Genomic DNA, 21723 nt, shown 5'->3' with positions numbered 1-21723 from the left:
CCCTGCCTTCCTCCATAATGGATTCCGCGAGGGACCGCACCCGCAAGATTGCGTCCACGGTCGATCGCCCCCCGCGGAACCCATATTGGTCCTGGTGGAGGTCCATATCACCTCGGGATAGGTGTTGGACGAGGCGGTTCGCCAACATTCTCTCCAAGAGCTTTCCCGCCTCGTCCAACAGGCATATTGGCCTATAGGCAGGAGGGACATTGCCAGGCTTGCTTCCCTTTGGGATGAGGACCAACCTGGCCCTCACCCACGCTGGGGGGAATACACCCTGCCTGAGGCAGTTGTTGAACAACTGCCTCAGGCGCCCGGACAGGTGGTCCAAGGCTAGGACCCAGACCCGGCCGGGGATCCCGTCGGGGCCCGGGGCCTTATTGCACCTGAGCCTCAGCCGACGGACCACACCGGCCATTTCGTCCTCTGTCACCTCCAGGTCCTCTGACCACGGGATGGCCGCCTCCTGGCGGCCACCCGCGTCAAAGGGGGGGCCCTCGGATGGAAAGAGGGCCCCCAAGACATCCTCGAGGACCTGGGGTTCCAGGGACTCCGTCACGGGGGGCGCCCAAGATCTAAGCTTGTTCATGACAAGCTTGTATGGGCGCCCCCATGGGTCTGCGTCCAGCGAGCGTAGGAGTTCGTCCCACGCTCGGGCCTTGGACCTCCTGATCTCGGCGCTGAGGGCGTTCCTTGCGGCACGGAACCCCTCATACGCTTCAGCCGTCCTCTCGGCGTCATTCCGACGCCGAGCCCGGGTGAAGCGGCGCCTGGCCGCGACGGAGCATCGCCGAAGTTCGGCGATCTCCGCGCTCTACCAATACGCCGCTCTTCGCGGGCGGGGGCTGGTCCGGGGCATCGCGAAATCACACGCATCGCGTAAAGCGCCCCGGAACCAGTTCACCTCCTCGGTATTCCCCCGCCCTTCCCCCCCGGGACACGGCCAGTCTGCCGCGAGGACGGCTGCGATCAGCCTGTCCGGGCTCAACTTGGTGAGGGCCCATCTCCGTGGCCGGGCATCTCCCCGGCCTTGGGAGCGGCCGAGCACCCCGTGGCGGGCAGCGTGGAGGACCACCTCTATGTAGAGGTGGTCCGAGAGTGTCTCACACTCCGCTACCCGCCAACTAATGATCTTACGTGCGGCGGAGGGGGTGGCCCAGGTCAAGTCCGGGACCGATTCCCCCTGCCACCGCACTAGGGTGCTCCTCGACCCCGTGTTAATTAAACACAGGCCGAGTGCCGCTGCCCAATCCTGCAGGGCCTTGCCCCTGGCGTCCGTGAACCGGGAACCCCAACGCGTCGATTTCGCGTTGAAGTCCCCGGCCACAATAATTGGACGGGGCATCTGTCGGCGAAAACAGGCCGACACCCCGTCCAAAAACGCCTCAAACTGGGCGAGACCCACGTTGGGGGAGATGTATACCCCCAGCACGGAGATGGGTCCCCACCTGACCGCCACCACTCCCGCCCCGGCCTCGACCGGTGTGCAAGGCGGGAGTGTGGGGTCACTCCTCCAAGTGATTGCGACGGAGCCCGTCCGGTCGCCAATCCAGCATGGACAGGCTTCCGGAACAGGTAGGGCTCCGCCGCGATCCCCAACCCGAAACCACGCTCTGCCAGGCTGTGCAAGAAGAGGTCCTGCGCCCGGCGAGCGTGGTTCAGGTTGGCCTGCAAGATGCCCAGAGACATTTATTTATATGTCCCTGGGCTCCGCCATCACCACTTCCGCCATCGAGGCGGGGGGTGTGACGGCTGTCGTCCTGGCCCTCGGGGGCCTCTTCTCCTTGGGGGCCTTCGTTGGGGTCCCCCTGTCCTGCGCCCCGCGCTTGCGGGTGTCGGACGCCGCGGTGATCTCGGCCAGGTTGACTGACCGAGACGTTCCCGCGGCGCTCGCCGGCGGGAGGGGCTCCCGCTGTTTGCCCGGCCGCTTCTTGGGGGGGGGGGTGCATCTAGCACTCCCCACCCGATGATCGGCCGGGCGCCCCAATCCCGCGCAAACCGGGCACCTTACCTTTCCGGCGCAATCGCGCGCCAGGTGCCCCGGTTCGCCGCATCTATAGCAGCAGCCCCGACGATCGATGGGGCTGCTGCAATGCTGCTGGACATGGCTCCTCTCCAAGCATTTGAAGCATTGGAGGGGGCGCTTGTCCAGCAGCTCCACTTGGGCCCGGGACCATCCTATCTGGATGGCCCGGGCCGCCGCTATTTTATTAGCAGCCCTGATTGGGCACTGCACCCAAACGGTGCCCAGGCCGCGGGTTGGGAACTTTATGTCCCCAACCCGCACGTCTGCCGCCTCACAGGCCCCGGATCCGGCGATGGCCGCCGCAATGTCGGCGGCCACGATGGACCGGTCGAGGCCCCGGAGTCTGAGCTCCGCCTTTCTAATAGGGCGGGCGAGACGGACCGCCTCATCGCCGGCGAAGACCTGGCGGAGGTCAGCGTAGAGGGCGTCGGCCCTTTGTGACGCCGTTGGTCCGTCTTTCTCGCCCGACCCGGCGAGCTCCACCACCATGGCCCCCGTGGCGGCCTCCCGGACCCGGAGGGAGTCAATTCCCAGCTTTGGAAGATCGATCTCCCTCCGGGCCCTGGCCTTGGTTGCTTGGTATGCCCCGTCGGCGCAGGTTATTGTAACCGCCGCCGATCGGGGCACCCTGCGCCTCGAGGCGTCTCCTCGTTGGCGCCGCTTGGGCCGCTGCCGTCCCCCAGCGCGCCGGGTGGGCGGTGCCGCCCTTGCGGCTCCTCTTCCGGCCTGGGATTGGGCCGCCTGCGCGGCCTTTGCCCGTGCCGTCCTCTCCCTCCGCCCCACGACCCTCGACCAGGATTCGTCCTGGCGGGGGGTACTCGGTGGGGGGAAGGGAGGGAACCCCCGATCCCGTGCCACCGGCCTGGGATCGCTAGGGGGGGGCGGGGCTCTGCCCCGCCCTCCCGGGGTAGCCGGTGCGCCGCGAGGCGCAGGGGGCAGGGGCCTCGTGCCTCCGCCCCCCGTTGCGCCGCGCGACTTTTTCCTCCTCTTCCTCCCCTGCCCCGGCGCCGAGGCGTCGGCAGGGGGGAGAGGCGGGAAATCTCTCCCGGACGGGCGAACGGCCGTCGGAGTGGGCCCCCTAGGGGGTCCGCCTCTGCCTAACGCCGCCCGTAGGTCGACGAGGGTGGCGATCTGCTCGGTATACCAATCATACCAAGCTCGCTCACCCTCGCCGACAATTCCCGGCGGGTAGCTCACGGGGAGCGGCGCAGAGGAACCCCCCAAGGGGGGCCTCATCACTGCCTGACCCCGGCCACCCGCCGACGTTGGGGACCGCAATCCCTTTCCCCCCCTCGGGGGGGACGTTGGGGACCCCTGTCCCTTAACTCCCCCAATAAAACGTTGGGGACGTAGGTCCCTACCCCCCCCCCCAACGTTGGAGACCCCTGTCCCTTCCCCCCGGCTGGGCGCTCCACTCTCGCTGGAGCGCCCAGCATCTCCACCGACTTCACCCGGGGTGTCCCCCGCTTTTTGCGGGGAGACCCCCCGGGCGAGCCGGAGAGGGGGAACTGGAGGGAGGGTTTGGCGGCTCGAACCGCCGCCAGCTCCCCTCTGAGCTCACGGACCTCTTTTTGGAGGTCCGCGTTGCGGTCCCCGAGGGACTTAATGTCCCTTCGGAGAGCCGCAAGCTCTCCCTCGCCCTCTACCTGCTGGGCCCTCTCCGCCAAGGTACTAGCCGCTACCCTCACCAGGGCCGCGGCCTCCCTCAGCCTCCTCTGGAGAGAGCCCTTCAGGTTGCCGGAACAGGCGGCTATCCGATCTATGATAGCCGCCTGTTCCAAGCTACTCGCCGCGACGTCCGGGGTGGGAGCCTGTCCCACCTCGTCGGCGCACTGTGCCTCGTAGGCGCGAAGTTCCCTACTCGGCTGAGGGGGGGGAGCATCCTCCGATAGGGCCTTCCTGGCCCTTTGCTCCCTCTCCCTCTCCCTCCTACGGGCGGCCTCCGCCTCGCGCTTCGCGTGAAGGCCCACAAACTCGCCCGTAGTGGGCGGCCGCCCGCGTCCTCGTTTCTTGGGGAGCTCCTCCTCTCCCATGTCCTCCCCTTCGGGGGACATGTACCCCTCGGTGTCCTCGCTAGCTAGCGAGGCCCTTGAGGAGGGGACGGGGGTGGCGCAACTACTGCCCCCCCGTGAGGAGTCCTCCGCCATCTCATTAGAGCGGGTGAGGCTCTTGCCCCGACCCGCTTCGCCCCGATTGTAAGGGTGCGCCCTCGCAGACGAGAGCGAGCGCGACCGGGACCCCGACTTCGACGAAGCCGGACCCGGTCGACCCGCCCTCCGCGTGGTCACCCTCCTCTCACTGTCTTCGGCGATAGCTAGCTCGCCGGGGGCGCTCGTCGGCAACGCCCCCGGTGGCCCGTCGTGTGATGACGACGAGGGGGGAACCGGGACTGTATCCTCCCCCCGCCGGCCGCTGTGGGTTCCGAGGCCCACTGCGGCGGTAAGGTTATTATCTTTACTTGTACGCTCCATGTTTGTATCAAGAAAGATGGTTTGATGTCGGTGTTTTCCTTCACCTAGGTCGGTTGGCTTCACCACGCCTGACGAGCCCGACCTGCCCGGGATTTTTTACTGAGGTTACCTACCTCTCCTTCTCACTCGATCCCTCCTCCTCCTCCATACACACCCCCTCCCCCCCTTCCCACGAAAACCCCAATACCCTCCCCACCCATCCCCAATACCCACATACACCCACATACCCCCCTCAAACCCACACATCCCCCAATAAACCCAATAACCCCCCTATAACCCCCCGCAATATCCCACTCCAATCCACTCATTCACCCAAAAATAAATAAACATAATACCCATTCACACGACGATCAAGTTATTTGGTGCACTCTTAGACCCCTTCCGGGAATGGAAGGAGAGCCCCCCCACCACGACAAGGTGGTGCACCATCGGGGGGGATTGTTTTGTAGCCTATCGTTCGTTTTCAAGACACAAACATACTCTCATAAATAATGTAATATTAAATATTTAAATGAAGAATTCGCTTCGAAATACATTTATCCTAAGTCTGTTTCAAGTAACTTACAATTTTTTATTTAGATGTCCCGCCAAATTTTCCAGAAAGCAATCAAGGCGTTGGCATAAAGACTTGCACATTTGTTATATATGAGTAACGTCTTTTTACGTTATTGTTAATATTGTTATAAATTACACTTTGTGGAATGATGTGAGTTGACATTACCTGACCGCGTTTTCAAATGCTTGTACGTACGTTAAATTCTTGAAAGAAATAAAAATATCATTTTGTGGCCTAACGTTCGTTTCCAGGACACAAGCATATTCTCGTAAAAAGTGTCATATTAAACACTTAAATGAAGAACTCGCTTCGAAATACATTTATCCCAAACGTCTTTCAAGTAACTTACGATTTTTTATTTATATGTCCTGCCAAACTTTCCAGAAAGCAATCAAGGCGTTGGCATAAAGACTTGTGCATTTGTTATATATGAGTTACATCTTTTTACGTTGTTTGTTATCAATATTGTTATGAATTACACACTTTTGCGGAAAGATGTGAGATTGCCTGACGCTGACGTGAATTTCTAAATGTTGGTATATACGTTAAATGTGTTAAATATTTTTGAAAAGTGGAAACATCATTTTGTAGCCTAACGTTTGATTCCAGTACATAAAATGTTTTTCGTGCATAATGAAAATCAAAGTGACTAATTTCACATTATACACAATAAACTTTTAATCATAGTTTTTCAAGATTATTTGTACTTCAAGTATTATTAAAAATCGTTGTGTTTTTTTTAATCTCATATCTTTTTATATATTTATATACTATTTTACGCGATTTTCTTAATTATATAAATATATTGACGGTTTTTATGTTTGAAATTCAATAATACATTATATATACTTCAATTGGCATTGTTAGATAACATTTGTGTACATGTCTTTTTTTGTATATACATTTGGATGTACAATTATCATATCTACATACATTAGTTTTCCAGGACTGTCCTGGAAACTGCCATTTGACATAGAATTCTTCCAGGTCAGGCCTGGAACCATACAAATGTCTCGGAATATGCCAATAATTATCAAGAAGTTGTAACGCGGTCACCTCGCTCGACGCTCGGATCGGCTCGTCGGTGTCCGGGTTCGAGAGAAGGAGAGACTCAAACTTACAGAGACACAGTAAAGGGTTGAAACGATACTTTATTCAGTGCGAGAAAGATAGATACAGCGTGCAGGGCCTGGCGGTGTCGTGCGTGGAGCGGTGCTGCTGGTAGCAGGATGCGGGACGCAAAGCGGAGGCGCAAAGCGATGGTTGCACAGCGGCGAGAAGCGTAAGACAGGCTCGGCGGGTAATCGTTCCCGGTCTTATTTACAGGCGCTAACGGCGTGATTAAAACTAGAGGACTTATTACAAACAGGCCTTATAACTACTAGACAGGGCTTATTACTAACAGGTCTTATAACTAGCGGACTTAGTACTAGACAGGTCTTATTACTAGGATGCGGTTACAACTAGCGGACTTAGTACTAACAGGCCTTAAGACTAGCAGGTCTATAACTACGAGACTTAGAACTAGACTACTATTTACAACGCGGTCGGTACATGCACTTATGCGCTACGATCGGGTTAGGTGGCGAGGTATTGCCGGCAGACTCGAGTGTCACGTCGAACGCTGCCTTGGCAACGGAAGTCGGTTCAACCCGACGGGGCCGAGTACAACCTCGGCCCGCGGTAGGTAGGAGCCGGTCCAACCCGGCGGGGCTGAGTGCAACCTCAGCCCGTGGAGCGGTCGAGACAGGAGTCGGTTCATCCCGACGGGGCCAAGTACAACCTTGGCCCGAGGTATAGAGAGCCGGTTCAACCCGGCGGGGCTGAGTTCAACCTCTGCCCTAAGAGGTGCTAGGTACGGGTTAGATCGGTGTCAGGAGCTGGATGGCAGGACGGGATCTGGTCCCGATTCCTCGGCCGGCCGGGCTTATATACCCGGCCGGGGCCTCCCACTATACTGTCGGCCCGGGAGTGGGGTTGATTCCGCGTAGGGACCGCGAGAGAGATAGGGCGAGTCGAGAAGCGAGAGCGCATGCAGAGCGAGAGCGTGTGTGTCGGTGAGCGAGAGCGCATGCTGAGAGAGGCGGCGGCGGGACAGGTAGGGCTGGGTGATTAAGCAAGCCGTGTATGGATAGATATATATTTGTTGGTTACAACAGGTCAGGCCCGTAGTAACGGTCCTATCGTTACAAAGTGTCTCGGAACAGACCATTTGACACACACACACACACACACACACACACACACACACACATATATATATATATATATATATATATATATATCAATACGTATACAAAGATATTGCTAAATATGGGGAAAATATTTATATGAAAGTTGTTTCATAACACACATAATTGTTAATAGATTGCTGGATTACCCATTCTTGGATGCAATAAAGACGTGATAGCAAACAGAATTTCTTATTGGCTCGGCGTTACTGGACCATCGTATAATATCGATACTGCATGTAGTTCGAGTCATTTCGCTATCGTGGAAGCTTACAGAATGATTCGATCTGGCATTTGCGAAGCGGCTATTGTCGCTAGTGTCAATTTATGCGTCCATCCTAATATAACTTACCAGTTTTTTTGTTTGGGTATGTGAAAAATAATATTGTTGTGTTCATAGTTGTGTGTTGCGTTGTTAAATGGAATAAATATTTATTCATACATTTATAAAAATAATAATATGTATATAATATTAATGTTTGTTAATTCATGTTTTGTTGAATGTAGAAGTTTTTGTTTTTTAATGACACAATTAATTTGTATATATATCCATATTGAATTTTTTAAGTACTTGGTATATTACTAGAGAAATTGGAAACAAAATTATATCTTCTATATCGATTGAAACAATGAGCTATAAACATGAACTGTTAATATCGTTTTAGGAATTTTATCTAATGATGGCTACTGTAAACCTTACGATGAAGAAGGCTCTGGTTGCATGCGTAGTGATGCAGCTGTAGTAGTATACCTATAAAAGGCAAGGGATGCAAGAAGAATCTATGCGATCTTTGTCTATGGTAAAACCAACTGCGATGGCTTTAAAAAAGAAGGAATTACCTTTCCATCACTTGACAAGCAAAAACTACTATTGAAAGAATTTTACGAAGAATGTAATATTTCGCCTCTTGAATTATCTTACATGGAGACTCATGCAACTGGTACTCTAGCCGGCGATCCTGTGGAACTTCAATCCATCGATGAAGCTATATGCGCTAAAAGACAACTTCCTCTGTTATTGGGCTCAGTGAAGTCAAATATTGGACATTCAGAGCCAGTTAGCGGTCATTGTCAAATTGTAAAGGTGAATTTATAACAATATGGTTAATAATAACAGCAATAAACTTAGAGTACAAACAATTAAGTGAGAATACTGATAGATAAGAGCCAAGACGTGGGTATTGGTGCGCAAACTTATTATTGTTAAGTTTCATTAACAAATGTGCATTAATAAGTTGGACTGTTTTTGGTCCAACTTCAGCATAGATATAAATATGCAAAAATTAAATTGGAATTTTATAACCTGACATGCACCACATTTGTTGTTGCAGTTAAATTCGAAATTTAAATTAATAATCAGAATGGAAGGCTCACTAAAACTCGCGTAGAATCTGTACAAATTAGTGAACAACGTCCAAATGTCATCATCATACGTATTTTATCGATTGTTTATAATATAATGACGACCAACATTAGTACGGTCGGCACGATCACAATAACAACGGTCATAAAGAGGTCATAAACAAAAGTCAAAGAGCAAAAATGCCATAAGAAAAAGGCTAACGCGGCAAATTAATCTTTAAATTCAATTCAAACTTTGAAATCAAATTCAAATTTAAGTTTCCCAATCAATCAATTCTTGAAGTTTTGGCAAGTTTTCTATTATAGAGGAAATACGTACAGATCACAAAAATAAGTCATAAAACGAAGTAAAAACAAAAACGGGAAAATGGCAAATGCGACATTGATTAATATTAATTAATTTTTTAGTTCTATCTAAATTTATAGATCTAAATTTAAATTTAAATTTCCAAACCTACCAACTTTTTATATTTTGGCAAAATAAGGTTAATACAACTACATAATCTAATACGGCAGGCAAACTTATGCAATTATTTTTTTTTTATTTAAATGTTATTTTTGGATAAAGGTTTTTATAGCGATGGAAACTGGTATAATGGCTCCTACTAAACATCTTAAACATCCACGAAAAAATATGGCTGTTATCATTGAAGGAAGAATAAATATAGTCACTGAACCGATAGAATGTAAGGGTGGTTATATCGGTGTCAATTCCTTCGGATTTGGTGGCTAATTGCCACATATTACTGAAATCCAATCCAACAATTAAAGTCAATAATAGAGAGGACGATAATTTACCTAGGCTCGTAACTATTGTATATCTGGATGTACGGAGGAAGCAGTTAAAATTATATTAGAAGACGTAAGTATACATTACAATTTATTTCACAAATAATCTAATCTTTCTTATGCTTACCTTGTATGTTATTACTGTCATTTGAAATTATTTAAAAAATTGAACTTTTTGTTAACAAAAAACAATAAATAAATAATTTCATGTGTATTGCACGCACAAAAACGCAAATACATAAAACAAATTTATGATAATATATTAAATGCATAAAATATATATATATGATAATATATTGCTGCGTCCGCGGATCGAAATCGATATAACTCGAATCCGCGTGACACAACCGACACTCGCGTACCGCAAGTAAATAATTAACACTCCTTTGAAAGAACGAAAGGAACTTTAATATAATAACACAGAACACTATTATACAAGGAACACAGAACAATAACGGTTATCGTAATCTCGAATACGTCCGCCCGGAATGGCATCCGTCGCGAGACTCTAAGATGGCCGATCTCTCTCCAGATGAACGCCGTTGTTTAACAACAACCCTTAGCAACGTTCTCCCGGAGACGGGTACAGCAGATTCAGGAATAACGGTCACAGACGACCCGCAGGGACGCAACAATATTATAATAAAAAAAAGTAAGAGAACAACTACACGATATAGCACTTATATGTAATACTTTAATATAGCAATAATTTAGTATTATAAAAAAATACGCAAATACTGAATAATGTACGCAAGGAATAAAAAATGTATTATTATAAAATGAAAGGCAGAAAAGATTAAAGAAAGTGTTTAAATTTATATAAAGAATTTGAAAAAATTATTGTTAAATTACATTTAATTGAGATATATTAATTATTTTAAATTATTGATTCTAGTAATGGGATCTAAATGAAAAAGTTGAAGATAAATTAAAGTTTATTTTAAATCGGTAAAAGCGGAGAAAAAAGCGGAGTATTATTAACAGATCTAAGATATTGTTATGCCTCGGGTGAGGCACGGTAATTTTCGGGATCGTTGCCGGATTTAGATTTAGGAATCTGGGATACGTCTGGCGGGTTACCCGAAAATTCTGGACACTTTTATATTCAATAAAACTTTTATTCACTACAAATGGTCTTAATTATAATTCGTCCTCGTTTCTATCATCTACTCGTGTCGCGTATCGCGTTATCTGACACTCGCGGACGCGTGTTTGGAGTCGGGTTTACGTCGCGAGACTCGCTTCTCGATCTTCACGATTTTCACTAAGTGTGACTACTCGCGACTATTAGCGTTACGGCCCGCGTAATATTAATTGATGGTAAAGACTGCCCGCCGTTCGTTAGCGGTGGGCCTTTTTATTAACTCCCCTTGGTTTCCCAGGAGGGGATCGTTTAGCGACAAGACCATGCGTCGTGTCGCTCGATTTTGCGGCAAGATCCGGATGCAAGCTAAGGAGTTCTAAGTAGGACTTCTTTGCTTACATTTTCGCAATTTCCTTTCTGCTTTTCGGTAGGATTTCTACGTTGCATTTTCGCAACATCCTTATTCCGCGTGCCTTGGTTTCCGCGTTTTCGTAATGGGTGATTGCGCGGTCGCTTGGGCTTCGCGCGTGGCTCGCGTTGTCAGCGCTTCGTTCGGTCAACGTTCGTAACGTGATCTGTATTCGCGTTACACGTTGAGCAATATCTTATTGTATAAAATAATATCTCTCTAAAATAATATGTATCTAATAATTCGTATATAGCCTTCTCGGGCTATAACATCCCTCCCCCGTAAAAAAAAGAAAAACGGAGGTGTAAAAGTGACGTTTTTCGCAAAACAAACTTATTTTAAAAATTATTTTTTCTTATTCTAATGTACAACATTTTTCCCGTATACAATATGAGATATAATCGTTTCTTATTATTCCTATACTTATCTAAAATCGTGTACTTAGACTTCGTTTTAGTATGGGTTTTGGGAATCTGTAGGACATACGTGGTTCGTCTTCTTCGTATATCCTGACTGACGGTCGTTTTGTATATTTCTTTTTATTTTTTACAATTATATAAATTATTAATATTATTATAATTATTGTGGTTATTCCACTCGTCGCCATAGGATATACGAATTGTTTTTTCGTAAAGAATTTGTCATTATTGTCCTGTAAATCATTGTTTATATCTTTCAATTTATTTCTTAATTCTGTTAATTCTGAATGCTGTACGATATTCTGTTGTTTCGTGTCTAGTATGTCTGTATTGTCTCGTATAAATGTAATATTAATTTCCGGTAAATACGTTTCTATTTCGTTACCTTGTATGACTTCTTTTGATTGGATCGTCATTTCTGTTGTTATTAATTTACATTTATTTTGGAGGGTAATTTGCCCTGTTCCTTTAATTACTTTTCTAATCTCGTTATAATTTTCGCATTGAATTATTATTGATTGTTTGCGTACAGTTGAGTATAGCCAAGTAAGTGGCTGTTGCAACGATATCCATATCGTTTCTGTCGCAATTACATGTTTATTTTTGCAAGCCTCGTTTTGGTTTTGTGGTTGCAAGTACATTTGTATTTCGCACGGCGCGTTTGGATTAATACGGTGTATTGGTTGTGTTTTCTCAGATATGTATCTGGAATTTATTTGGATACACTTTTTTAAGTCGTCCTCCGTTATTATGATATACGTTAATCCCTTCTCTATTAACTACGATTATTTCGTGATTTATTCCGCGTGTGTAAATATATTTTTATGATCGTAAGTAGGTAATGGGGTTACTTTTATTATATCATATACTGGTTGTGAGATTAGTGGGAATCGCAATACAGTAAATATGATTGATCCTTCACGGTATGCAGTTATTTTAATATATTCTTCTAGTGCTAGCCATTCGTCGTTTCGAATTTCGAAAGGGAAATATAAACCGTGAGATAATTGGATAGCTGCTTCTTTTAAATGTGTTATAATGTCGCTAATAGGTGTTAGTACGGGATGCATAATGCCCTTGCGTACATGCGTAAGATATTCTATTACATCTTTCGCATCCCGAATTAAATCTGTTATCATCGCGATGATTACCGTAAAATGTTCGATTATTTCTTCGCGAGTACTGTATTCTCGAACATAATGGTTTAATAGTTTACCGTTATGATCTAGTATATTTTCTAGTTTATCTAGATGTACTATCGTACTATTTAAGATTTTTATTTGATTTTTCGCGACGTGTTGAATGGTTTGCTGGTTATTTTGTAGGAGATTTAATTGTTCGTTTATTAATTCTCTATCATTCGCGTCCATTGTACCGAACAATGTTTTCGCTATTCCGCCTATTCCGTCGATGAGACCTCTACGTCCGTTCGTCCGTGTCTTATATAGCGTATTTATTAGAGTGATCAATTTCGTTAATTGTTTCGACTCGTTTGTTACGATTTCCTTTAAATTATCACAAGTGCGTTTATGGTGGAATTCCGACTTTATTTGTTCGCACATCTCGTTGGTTTGTTGGATGTATTGATTTATTTGCCATACTTTGTCGTTTAGTGTTGTTATATCTAATTTAATGACTAATTTCCACGCTTTGGTCGCTTGCTGTAATTGCCCGATTTTTTCGAAATATATGCCGGGATTGTGTAGGAATTCTTGAATTTTGTAAGGTGAATCCGTTTCATGTTGTCCCGTGCGACTTTCGGCTTGTCGACTGTTCCAGCTGACGAATATCCTGTAATTTCATATTAAATGTTTCATATAACCGTCTTATCGGTTCTCATTTTATTAGGTTTCTTCTTGCTGGCTTTTAGCGTCGTGTGGTTTTTTATTCAGTCGTGTTTTACTGAGTATACCACTAGCATGGTTTGTGCTAATATAAAAGATCGATCTCGCTATTTTCCCTCTTCGGAGGAAGATATCGACAATGATGGTGAAGTGCTGGTTATTGAGCCTCAAGAAACAGATATGAATGAGGTGGACGACGGGTTCGATAGTGATTTTTGGGTGCCTCGTTATGAGCCTCCCGACGGATTTATTCCCTTATTACGACGACTTTGGTTGGAGATGCCTATACGCATTCGAGGGCGCGTTTTTGATTTTCATCTCCGTCCTTCACTCCGTGAATTCGAAGAACGAGGTCGTGCGATGGCGCAGATGCGTCGCGCTTTATATCGGATGCGAATGGTCGGTCGTTCCAACAACGAATAGGTAAGTTTTTTATTTTAATTTTCTATAAATTGCTTTAATTTGTTTGTATGCATGCGCACCGCTTTTCTTCCTTTCTTAATTGTATAATTCACGTCCGAATTTTTCTCAATTATTACGTACGGTCCGGTCCATAGGGATTCAAGTTTCTTAGATCGTCCGCATCGGAGCGTTTCGTCGTGTACTAATACCTTGTCTCCGACTTTAAATTTTATTTCTCTAGTACCTTTGTCGTATTGTTTTTTGGCTTTGAATTTTTCTTCTTTGATATGCTCTTTTGCGAGCTGATTCGTTGCCATTAGTCTTTCTTTCAATTCTTGCGCGTAATCATCATAATTATATGTTGGTTTAGGCGGTCTCGTCAGTGACGTAGGTAAATCCGCTTGGTGCCCGTACACTAATTCGAAGGGTGTATACCCCGTAGCTGTATGCGGCGTCGTGTTATACGTAAACATTGCGAACGGTATCCATTCGTCCCAGTCTGTCTGGTCTTCGTTTATGTAGTGTCTTAAATATTCTGCTAATGTTCGATGCGATCGTTCTAACGCGCCATTACTTTCCGGATGATAGGCAGTTGTTTGTATTTTATTTATTTTTAATAATTTACATGTATTTTTAAATATGTCGCTGAGGAAATTTGTGCCTTGATCCGTTAAAATTTTTTCCGGTATTCCGTGTTCAAGTACAATTTTTGTAACGAATTCTTTACTGACCGTGTTCGCTTCTTGGTTTGGAATCGGTATCGCTTTGCTGAATTTCGTTAAATTGTCTTGGATTGTTAAAAGATATTTATTTCCGTTTGTTGTAACTGTTAGCGGTCCTACAATATCTAACGCGCATTTTTCGAACGGTTTAGTAGGCGTATCCGTAATTATTAACGGTACTTTATTTTTTCGCGATAATTTATTTTTCTGGCACAATTCGCATTTTGCGATGTATTTTTCTACATCTTTCGTTATTCCTGGCCAATTATAATTTAGGCGGATTCTTTTTATCGTGCGTTCAACTCCTTGATGTCCTCCTGTGGGTGCATCATGATATTCATATAATATCTGTTTCTTGTCTTCCTCTGTGTATATTTTTTCTTCGTCGGAGTTTATTTCCTCTTCTATTGCGAAGATCTCTCGTTCTTCCTCTTCTGTTTCATGCGCTTCTCTTGTTACATTGCGGCTCAGTGCATCGGCGTTCGCGTTCGCTCGTCCGGCTTTATGGATGATTTCATAATCATATTCTTCGAGTTTTAATCTCCATCGGATTAATCTCGATCCGGGATCGTTCACATTAAATAACCAGATTAATGGTTTGTGATCGGTTACGATTTTGAATTTCGTACCATATACGTATGGCCTAAATGGGTTTTACAGCCCATACAATCGCTAATAATTCTTTCTCGGTTGTATTGTAATTCTGCTCCGCCCGCGATAAAACTCTGCTGGCGTAAGCAATTGGTCGGTCATTACCTACTTTTCCTTGTGACAATACTGCTCCGATTGCATAGTCGGAAGCATCAGTGGTCACTATGAATTCTTGGTTGAAATCTGGATACGTTAGCACTGGCGCTGTCATTAATCTTTCTTTTAGTATTTCGAAAGCATTTTGCTGTTCCATAGTCCACTCGAATTTTTCCGTTTTCTTCGTTAGTTTCGTCAGTGGCTTGGCTATTTTTGAAAAATCCTCTATGAATTTTCTGTAGTATCCGGCTAGTCCTATGAAAGATTGTATATCTTTTACTTTCTTCGGCGTCGGAAATTCTTTTATCGCGGTTAGCTTTGACGGGTCCGGAGATATTCCATTCTCCGAAATAATGTGACCTAGATAAATTACTTCTTTGCGCAAAAACTCGCATTTATCTGGTTGCAATTTTAGATTATTTTCTCGGAGTCTCTGTAGTACTTCCTTAAGTCTTCTATTGTGGTCCTCTAGGCTCGATCCGTATATGACGATGTCGTTTAAATAAACTAGACATTCAAGTCCTTGCATTCCTGTTAGAATTGAATTCATCAATCTCTGGAATGTTGCTGGCGCATTTTTCAATCCAAACGGCATTCTATTAAATTCATAGTGTCCGTAGGGCGTTGAAAAAGCTGTCTTTTGTTTATCTTGCTCAGCCATTGGTATCTGGTGATATCCTGACGCTAAGTCTAGTGTAGTAAAATATTTAGCGTTTCCTAGCTGGTCCAGTATATCGGTGATATTGGGCAGTGGAAATGAATCGCCTATTGTTAAATCGTTTAGCTTCCGAAACTATTACTATTCTATTACTACTCGGAGCTTAGGTTTTCCGGATGCGTCGGCCTTTTTCGGTACCACCAATAAAGGTGCGTTCCATTGACTCGCGCTTGTTCGGATTATGCCGTTTTTCAGCATTTCTTGCACTTGTTTATTTACTTCCGTTTTGTGCTTTTCGGGAAGACGATACGGTCTCGTGTTCACCGGCGAGGTGTCGGCGCGCGTGTTTATCTCGTGCTCTACCGTCGCGGTGCACGTCAGTGGTTCTCCGTCCAACTGAAATGTATCGTAATATTCTTCGCATATCCGTAGGAGTGCCTGTTTTTCTTCCGTATTTAAATGTTGCGTGCGTAGTAGTTGTCATATTTGTCCGTGTCTCGAGTTAGTATACTTAAAATTTTTTCTTGCTTGTATCGTGTGTATTTTGGATTCGATTTCGCGTTCTATGTCTTCGAGTGTGACGTTCGGCGTTTGTATCTCGACTTCCGTATCGGTTGTATTTATGATACTAACAGGACAAGTATAATCCTTCGGTTCTACTAAGCAGTTTCCAAGGTAGATTCCTGGAGCTGTTTCCTCTGCTCGTACTATTCCTATCCGATTTTGCTTTGTTATCGCTTTTACGATGGTTTCGCTGCGCGGTTTTAGAATTGTTTTGTTAAACGTATGGAATCTTAGCACGGCGTCTCCTATTTTTAATTGATTTTGATTATAATCACAGGATACCGAATGTTGTCGAAGGAAATCGATTCCTATTATTCCTTCGTATTCTATCGGAATGTCGTCTCTTACAACGTAAAATGCATGTTTTACCTTGTGATTGTCCATTTTAATAGTGGCGTACATTTTTCCGATGGTATGTATTTTATGTCCGGTTATGCCTGTGAGCGCGATTTTATCTTCGTGTATCAATGCGTTGTCCTTTAAATGTTTCAATTTTATTAGTGAGATGGTCGATCCTGAATCGTACAACATCTGTATTTTTTCGTTTTTCACTTGTCGCATTGGTAATGTTATTAGCAATAAGTCCGTCTTTTTCTTCGCACGTGGCATATCTTTAATATGCGTAACGCGATACTCAGATGCAGGTCGCGGTTGTCTCTTTCTCGCTTCCTCCTGCTCGTCTTCGCTGCTGCTACTTGCGCTATCGGCGTTTCTGTTTTGTTGTCGCGGTTTCTTTCGATCGCGTATATTTTCGTCGCGCGTTTTTTGTTGATTTCCGACTTTTAGTTTATTTGTATTGTTTTTCGGTTTCTCTTTTAGACTCCAGCATTCGTCGCGGCTGTGTCTTGTTCTTTTGCAATGCGAGCAGTATTTATTTATCGCGTTTATTCGCGAGGGTTTTTCCGGCTTCGGGAGCGCGTATCGGCTGCTACGGCAATCGCGTCCGAAATGTCCGTTTTTTCCGCATTTAATGCATTGCGATGTCGGATTTCGACTATTTCGCGAGTAACTAAATTCGGTTTTATTTTTATTAGCAAAACCACTCGTTCTCGCTGTTCCCGGTCTGAGTTTTTCTTCGGCGCTCGCGCCCGTTATCGCTTCTTGAAGCGTCGTATATCGCTGCGCGCGTACGAGCACTTGTAATTCGTCGTGTAACCCGATTTGGAAATTTATTAATGCCTGCGCCTGGATTGTCTGTTGAATCGTGCGTTTGGATAATGCGGAATGCTCTTGTCCTTCGATCATCGAATCGTATAATTTCATCGCTAGTAGATCAACGCGTTGTCCGAAAGCGTACGCAGTTTCATTCGGCTTTTGTTTTAGCGAGTTGAATTCGATCTGTAAATGTGTCGTGCTTTGTTTCGACTGGTAACAAGTCTCGAGTTGCTGCTTTAATTCGTCGAACGTTTGTATATCTCGCGTCTCAAAGTCCTGCATCGCTTTCCCTTTTAATTTTGTAAATAAGATTGCTTGAATTAACGATTCTTCTTATGTTTTGAACAGCGTATTTGCACGCGTTTAAAAATTCTTGCAGTTTATGTCGCGAGGTTCCGTCGAACTCGGGGATCATCATTCTCGCTTCCTTTAACGGTAGATAATTCGGGGCGACGCTTCGTCGATTTCTGATATCGCGTCCCGTTCGCCCATATGTCGTTTCAAACGCATTACTATCGTTTTCCCTGTTAATGTCTGTATGACGGGGTAATTGCGCGTCCGCGCTCTCTAATCGCGTTACTCGTATGTTTAACGAATGCATGTCCGCGCGTATTTCATTTAAAATGTGGATTATCTGTGTATAATCTCCTTTTTCTTCGCGGTTTCTCTCGTGGGGCGGTGTGTGATCCGCCTCCACTATATTTCGGTCCATTTGGTGAATGGATCGTCGCATTCTTTCTATTTCCTCGTCTACCGCGCTTTGTGGCAGGTTCGCGCGAGTGTTTTCTCGCGGATTTCGCGATTCGGCCATATTACTTTCTTGTTGGCTATAAATTTCTTCCGGATCGAATAGATCGCTTTCGTAGGAAGTTAATGAAAATTCGCGCCGTAGGGATACTCTACTTGGAGTTCTACTAATATACGGTCGCGTACGTCTAGTCTCGCGTTGAGTGTCGTCAGTGGGGTCAGTCGTATTACGCGGGAATAGGCTTTCGTCAAAATTGTTAAACGGAAATTCGCGTTCTGTGACGACGTTTTCCGGTAACTCGGGCTCGCTTTCGCTCGAGTATTGCGTTTCTAAGTTTTTTCGCGCGTTATAAATATTTTCTCGCGGTGTTAAACTTAATTTAATCGCTCGTCGGGCTGGTTCACTCAGTAACCACGATCGGTTCGCTATCGGTTTCGGTATATTCGAACCTTCCGACATTCACGCAATTAATTATTAAATTTTTTCGGACTTACAATATTATGACGGCTCGCATGATCGCTCGCTGTGTTAGTAGGTTGCTGACGCTGCAGTCCTTCGCTCGGCGGCTGATACGGCTGACGATGCTCGTCGTACGGCGGTCGTTGTCCGGCGTCGGTGCGTTGTCCGTAGAATTATCGTAGGTCGCGATGCTTGGCGGCTCACGTTTCTGCTACAGCTGTTGTGGCGATGCTCGTTCTGTTGTCCTTGCTTTACTTGTGGTTTCCGTCAGCTTACGTTTTATGTGTGCTGGCGTGCCTGCCCTGTTTACACTCGAGGTGCTTTGCAGGTCTTGGGGAAGGCTTGGCTGCTTCCGTCCGTCAACTTTAACTCGATTTGTAGCTGGCGTGCCCGTTTTCGAATACAGTTGTGTCTTTTTCAGGTATTAGCGGGATGAATTCGCTGACGTCCTCCGGCAAATCTCACCGCTGCCACCAATTTTGTTATGCCTCGGGTGAGGCACGGTAATTTTCGGGATCGTTGCCGGATTTAGATTTAGGAATCTGGGATACGTCTGGCGGGTTACCCGAAAATTCTGGACACTTTTATATTCAATAAAACTTTTATTCACTACAAATGGTCTTAATTATAATTCGTCCTCGTTTCTATCATCTACTCGTGTCGCGTATCGCGTTATCTGACACTCGCGGACGCGTGTTTGGAGTCGGGTTTACGTCGCGAGACTCGCTTCTCGATCTTCACGATTTTCACTAAGTGTGACTACTCGCGACTATTAGCGTTACGGCCCGCGTAATATTAATTGATGGTAAAGACTGCCCGCCGTTCGTTAGCGGTGGGCCTTTTTATTAACTCCCCTTGGTTTCCCAGGAGGGGATCGTTTAGCGACAAGACCATGCGTCGTGTCGCTCGATTTTGCGGCAAGATCCGGATGCAAGCTAAGGAGTTCTAAGTAGGACTTCTTTGCTTGCATTTTCGCAATTTCCTTTCTGCTTTTCGGTAGGACTTCTACGTTGCATTTTCGCAACATCCTTATTCCGCGTGCCTTGGTTTCCGCGTTTTCGTAATGGGTGATTGCGCGGTCGCTTGGGCTTCGCGCGTGGCTCGCGTTGTCAGCGCTTCGTTCGGTCAACGTTCGTAACGTGATCTGTATTTGCGTTACACGTTGAGCAATATCTTATTGTATAAAATAATATCTCTCTAAAATAATATGTATCTAATAATTCGTATATAGCCTTATATTAATATATATATTTAATAGATATATATATTTAATAGATATATATATATATTTAATAGATATATTATATATATATATATATATTGTACATATGTATCATGATTATAATATACACTGCTCAAAAAAATTATGGCATAGAAAATATTTGTCGAAAATTGACCAACTTTGACTGTCGATCACTTCGCGAAAAATTATCTGAAGAATGAACGATTTTTTTTCTAAATAAAGATTAACATTTCTACTTTAGGAATGTATCTCCATTATTTGCTTGCGATGCACCCCTACCTCTGTAATCTGAAGGCATGTTTGGCATACTGAAAATTGCAAAGTTTGACGGAATGCACGGATGTGAAAAATTTTTTAGCCAGGCTTTATTCAATAATAACTCCTTTATTAAGCGTTATAGGAAAAAATGGTACAGGACTTTTCTGCTTAGTTTACTATGCTTAGTTTACTTATACTACCCGCTCACAAATGTTGGCACAATTTTTACCATACATCCTGTATAAATATATGAACTTTTTTAAAATTAACTTTAAGAATAATCTAAAAGCTACTTGATAGCGCCGCGACCTTTGCGACATAGGCAAAACTGATGTCAAGCCGGAAAGAATTTTTTATGTACATGGCGTCGCGACGCTATCGCGTCGCATCGTATACTTACGATTAGTAACAATATCTCTACAGGTACAGAGCCGGCCAATAGATGTAGAATATATCTCTTTGCTACATCGTATTCATGGTGACAATATAAAAGGGCATTTCTACAGGGGATATATGATTGCTGGATCTAACGTATCCGATAACGCAATAATTCAAGTGAAACGCAACGTATGTCCGAGAAGACCGATTTGTTTCATATTTTCTGGAATTGGATTTCAGTGTCTTAACATGGGTAAATAAATCATAAAAATATCACATTACAGTGTAATATTCAACAATTATTAATATGCAATATGTTTGCTCGCACTTTTGGGACATTTAACAATTTTTAATTTACACATATATTGACATTCTTAAGAGTAGTGATATTGGGCCGGTTCTAAGCCATGGTCCTCTGAGGGGGGGTGAGGGGCGAGGGGAAACCGGCGCGGGGGGTATGACGTCACGGGGGGGGGTATGACGTCACGGGGGGGTATGTGGTCATGGGGGGTATGACGTCATGGGAGTGGGTATGACGTCACGGGGGTGGGAATGACATCATGGGGGTGGGATTGACGTCACGCGGGGGTGACCGCGGCGGAACGGTTGGCGCGGGGTCCGCGGTGAGGGGGAGGGGGACCGCGGCGGAACGGTAGGCGCGGGGTCCGCGGAGAGGGGGAGGGGGAACGCTGCGGAACGGTAGGTGCGGGGGCCGCGGGGAAGAGGGAACGCGAAGGTACGATGCCGCGAGTAGGTGTGACAGAGATAGCGCGAGGCGTCCGCAATGTGTAAGAGAAAGATAGCGCTAATGATATTCTATGGGCGTGGGAGAAGGATAGCGCGAGGCGGTGCGAGAGAGAGAGCATACGCGAGGCGGTGCGAGAGGGATAGCGTCCGCATGCACTTGAAAGAGAGATAGCGTCCGCAAGTTAAATTTTGCAAACTGTGCATATCTATTACACCGTCTTTATTCGTGCATAAAAAATGGGATAAATAATTAAATTCACAGATAATTAGTAAAATAACTTATTACAAGCCTCGTGAAGAATATCATTTACAGCACATGTCAATAACTCGCAATCTATGAGCGATTCGCTGTTAAACATATCACTTTCATGTATAGTTTTTGTAGCGTCGCATACATTAGCGATATTATTCTGTTGTAAAACAGTTACAAATTGTTTGAATTTTTCATTTA

The 21723-nt window shown here is 45.5% G+C and overlaps 1 pseudogene; it reads left to right on the top strand.

The window, feature by feature from the left end:
* The first annotated feature begins 6504 nt into the window (after nucleotides 1-6504).
* Nucleotides 6505-20786, top strand: LOC138934305 (fatty acid synthase-like; annotated as a pseudogene).
* The last annotated feature ends 937 nt before the right edge of the window (nucleotides 20787-21723 follow it).

The sequence above is a fragment of the Polyergus mexicanus genome, unplaced genomic scaffold (assembly GCF_030449975.1).
Source record: "Polyergus mexicanus isolate NDT 795.1 unplaced genomic scaffold, iyPolMexi1.0 SCAF_6, whole genome shotgun sequence".
Classification (NCBI taxonomy): domain Eukaryota; kingdom Metazoa; phylum Arthropoda; class Insecta; order Hymenoptera; family Formicidae; genus Polyergus; species Polyergus mexicanus.
Note: the sequence above shows the minus strand (reverse complement) of the source record. Positions and strands in the feature narration are given on the sequence as shown.